We start from the raw sequence: 5,380 nt of genomic DNA on the forward strand, positions 1-5,380 counted from the left end.
TGCTCATGTTCATCGTCCTCCCTTGCCTCCTACAATCAACATCCCTCCACTCAATGAAGATTAGGTTAAAAAATGAATGATATCTCTAGTCTCGACTCTAAAATGTTTTTGTCTAATGGCTCTTGTATAGTTGTATTCTCATGTGTCTATGTAAGGGTTTGAAGTTCTTGTTTTATCTACCTTTGAATTGCAATCTTGTATCTAATATTTAGTTGTTTTGTTGCTTTTGGTTGTATCTCATGTTCAAACATTTAGTTGCTTCTAGCCAGCACTATCTAATTATCAAAATCTTTTTATCAATATAAATTTAGGCTTGTAACCTTTTATCAAAAAAAATAACAATTATGTGGTCAATGATTTTAGTGTTATTACCTTCAAGCTTGAATATTTTAGTAATGCTATAAAATTAGTTGAGCCATTGGATAATGTTCTTAATATGATTACTCTTTCACCTAGTCATTATTAGATCCACATAGAGAGTTAACCAAAAGGGAATAATGAAAATTTATGTTGTGAATATTATAGAGTTGATGTACATTGCATATAGATTTTCATGGTGTTAAACCATATGCTACAAGATTTTATTAAAAAATATCAAATACATGTAGGGATTGTTAGTGATGGTGAATGTCAATCATTGGTGTTAAGAGTAAGATATTTGTCCCACCAAAGTGTCAATGTATGTCGGCCCCTCGTGAACACACGATTGTTGGCCCCACCATCTAGTTCGAGTACATGCCTGCTAGCACGACAAGGGAACGTCCATGGTGTTAAAGCTAACATACTAGATTTTTGTCCAACAAGGACATTGCATGTCCACCATGCTCTACAAGGCTTGATCTTGAGACCTCGGCTCTAATGCCGATCAAGGCAACCACTATTTCAAAATCCTAGATGGTGAATGGCACTTGCCGATGTTAAGAGTGAGATTTTTATCCCCCCAAAGTTTCAACGTAGGCAAGCCCCCTCATGGACATGTGGATGTTGGACCCACCATCTATTTTAGGTACACACCTACCAACATGAGGAAGGAACATTCACCAAGGTTTAGCCAACATATTGTGCGTTTGTCCAACAAGAACATTACGTGCACCTACAAGTCACATACCTCTATTTATGGTAGTTGTACCATAGATGCATCACAAGATAGAAAACTAGTTAATAATCCTTGAAGTTATACTCATGGGTGAACTCACAATAATGGTTCCCACTTTTTTGCCACTTTTGACAATAAGATGAATATTTTTAAAATAATCTTAAACTTCTGACAACTATAACTTTTAAACTATTAAGAATTTGAAGATGATGTAAATTACTGATTTTTAGCATTTGTTTGTAGATTCTAAATATATTTTTTTCAAAAAAATTTGAAGATTTTTTTAAAAAAAAATTCATCTCCTTCGAAAAGTAGTTTTTTGCAGCAAATTACATTTTTTAAGAGTGATGTGCCTCCCGAAATGCATAACTTTTTTTCTATAAATGATAAAAACTCAATTCTTTCAAATTTTGGTTTGTAACATCAATATACAGGGTTTGTTATTGGTTTGATCGTGATATGTTGAATATTTTTCATTTTATTAAGTTTTGAAGTCCGACTAGTTATAATTCAAACATAGGTTTAAGTTTGAATACATAACTTGTTCTATATATATCAAAATTCAATTTATTTATTTTTGTTAGAAAGAAGACATAAATACCTGGGTCATAGATTTTTTTTAGTATTTTTTTGAATTAGTTTCCTATTTTTCCCAATGCATTGAACAGAGAAGTTCATGTTCAGTGAAAAACTAATATTCCATAAAATTAAAAAATAAGAACATAATAAATTCACAATGTAATAAAATTATACTTGTTGGAAAGCTTGCTCCGAGCACTACCATCTTATATTTTTGGGTTATCAAGATTCTTTCATTTGTGCCTTGAACTAGAGGTCTGAAGGCAAAAGCTTCTCAGAACTCTGAAAAAATTGCGGAGAGATCTCTAAAAAGGGGGTTCGAACGAACATTGGTTCGAGCGAATGGGGGTTCAATTGAACCATAAGGGGTTCAATCAAACCCCCCTTCACTCAAACCCCCTGGGAAAAATAATGACGCGTACTTTCATGTAACGATCAAGTTCGAACAAACCCGACCTTTTGTAACTGTCGGCCTTCATTCGAACCCTGGTCGATCCCAAAAAAAAAATTACATTTTTGTACAATCATATCAATATACATAATTTTTTTCATTTTTTTACACACAAATGATTAAAACAATTCGCTTTTTGGATGAAAGAAGACATTTGAAATTTATTTTGAGGGCAATAATTTTAAGATATTTGAAGGTTATTTTAAAAGCATGGGGAACAAGAAGAGAAGGCAAAATAAGACTTCAAGGAATTATTCTCCCGTAACGGAACAAAGATATCGAGAACAAAGAAGTCAAAGATATCACGATGCAAGTATGTATTTTTATTTTTATTTCTATTTAATTTTATATGTATTACATACCAAAAATTGTGTTTATTTGTTAGTATTAGTTAAATATTTTTTATCTAATATTTTATGAAAATTATTTTAAATAATATTAATTAAATTAAATTAATTTAATTAATTTAATTTATATAATAATTCTATCTTAATTAATTCTAAATGATGTTATATTTATTAAATTAATTGGAAATAGTAGGATTAAAAATAATCTCATTTTAGTTAAAAATAATTATGTTTTAATTTGAAATAATATGTGTATTTGCAAATTTCAAATTCCATTAACTTGCTTGTTGTGTAATTGACATTTTCTCTCCCCCCTTAAGTCCATTTTTAATAGATCATGGTTTTAATTTAAAATTTAGATCTTTAGAACCCCTCTCTTTCCCATTTATTATTTATAATTTATAATTTAATTTAGATAGTCCATAAATATATAATTTAATTTAGATTTTGAAACCATGTGTCTCTATGGTTTAGCAAACACTTCAATTGGTGCTCTAAAATTAACAAACTTGTCTTTTGTGTCTTCAGCAATAGGCTATTTTTGTTTTATCCTTAGAAAGGGGTCTACCTCCCGAGTATCCCTTAAGGCTCGGTGAGAGGGAACGACCCAAAGTGGTAACAAGCTAAAGCCAAACTCTTCCAAGCCACTATAAATAAATGTGTTTGTGACGATAGTTGCAAGCAACAAGTGTTACATGCTGCTATAATAGCATTATGACTCCCTATAAACCCTATAGAGCGCAACCTCTATAGGCTAGGAGGCCTTCCATTTAACGGAGCGTAATACGTTGTTGATTATAGCCACCTGAACGAATGCCCTTACTAGACACCTTTGTGTTAGAAGCCAAAAACCTTCTAGTTTTTGGCGTAGGAGGTTGGACCTCTGAAGTGGCTCGCATTCTTACGGTTCTTAGTACAGATACAAAGTTTGCCACTAGGAGTTTTTGTGAGGACTGGTGCTTGGCTGCCCCGGAGAAGTGAGTGTCATGGAGGAGAGCCAGCGGGGTCAAGCACCTAAGTATCTGCTCTGAATTGCGTAGCTTGGGGTAACCCCCCAAGTGAGATTCAACAACCACTATCTCGTCCAGCCCTAGGATTTGTGCTTGCATGATCAAAACAATCAAACACTTTCAAACAAACAAATGTTGTCTTCTTTGTTTTCAAGTGTATGTAAAACTATTTCACATTATACTTGAGTCCCCTTAAAACCTATATTATGTGATACTAGGACCTATTATGTGATATTAAGACCTATTATATGCGATAATACCTATCTTAAATATGACATAATAGTTCTTATTGTGACTTAATAACATGACCACATATGCAAAAACATTTCACATTATATACTTGATTCTGGGCCTTAAGACCTATATTTATGAGATATTAGGGCCTATTATGTACATGTGATAAATTAATGACCTATTATCACATAATGTAGGTTCTAATATCACATGCATAATAGGTCCTAATATTTGCATAATATAGGTCTTAAGGGGAGTCAAGTATAATGTGAAATGTTTTTGCATACATGGCCATGTATTAAGTCATAATTAATAAGACCTATTATGTCATAATAGGTTCTAGCTTATATCATATTTAAGACCTACTTAATTGCATATGATAGGTCCTTTAATATCACATAATATATCTGTCTTAAGGGGAGTCAAGTATATTAATGTGAAATGTTTTTGCATACGTGGTCATATTAAGTAATAATAAGGCCTATTATGTGATATTAGGACTTATTAAGTGATTATAGGTCTTAAATATGACATAAATTTAGAACCTATTATGTCATAATAGGTTCTATTTATATGACTGGACGTATGCAAAAACATTTCACATTATACTCAAGAGTCCCCTTAAGACCTATATTATGCAGATATTAGGACCTATTACATGTGATATTAGGAGGTCTATTATGCAATAATAGGTATTAAATATGACATAATAGTCCACCTCTTATGACATAATATTTAGGTCTTACTAAATGACTTGAAAATTTGGTTTCAAATTAAACTTGGAATTTCATTGCATTAAAAATATTCTCAGTCATCTTAAATTATGTGCAAAACGAGCTCAAGAAGAAGGGAGTTCTCAAGCGGGAGTCGAGGAAAACGAACCTGTTGAAGAACACAATATAGTTGATGAACATAGGGAGGAGCTTGCCCAAGTTGAACCAATGGAGGTTGAAGGAAAGAGGTCAGGCTCCTTACCTCCTACCACTGGTATGGATGAGCATATTGTGGATCTAGCTAAACAGGTGAAGAGAAATATTTCTTATAAAAATTTAGATCATTTACTTGAAATGGATGTGGATGAGTTGAAACATCTCATTGAAGAACCTAGACATACTAAAAAGAGGTCAATGAATAAAAGTGCAAAAGAAATAATGTCTCGTTTCAACAATCTTGATATTACAGTAGAGAAAGCTCAATTATTATCAATTGTACTTACTCGTAAAGACTTAATAGATCCACTGAAATTGTTGGGTATAGATACAACAAGTCAAAAGAGGAAAAATTCTCAGCTACAAAAATCTATTGTTGATAATGTTAAGAAAGGTTTGGTGAATATTGGTTAAAAATATCGAACAATAGATAAGACCATTTCAAGAAGAGTGATGTTGACATCTTTAGTAAATGAAAGATTGCCTCAAAAAAGACAAATCTCTTCACTATCATCTGAGTTTGGTTTTAGTAGAAGGACAATATCAAAATATGTGAAAAGGAGAAAGAGTTTGGATGATACTGCCTCAGAAGGGAATTGGCCAATTATGTGTAGAGCTCCTCGTTCTAATAGAATTGAAGATGTTGTAAGGAACTTCGTGACAAGTTTTTGGAATAATAATACTCGTCCTCCATCAAATAGTAGAGATGTTATCAAGCAAACGATTGGCCTTGA

This window comes from Cryptomeria japonica, chromosome 2 (assembly GCF_030272615.1).
Source record: "Cryptomeria japonica chromosome 2, Sugi_1.0, whole genome shotgun sequence".
In the NCBI taxonomy this organism is placed as follows: domain Eukaryota; kingdom Viridiplantae; phylum Streptophyta; class Pinopsida; order Cupressales; family Cupressaceae; genus Cryptomeria; species Cryptomeria japonica.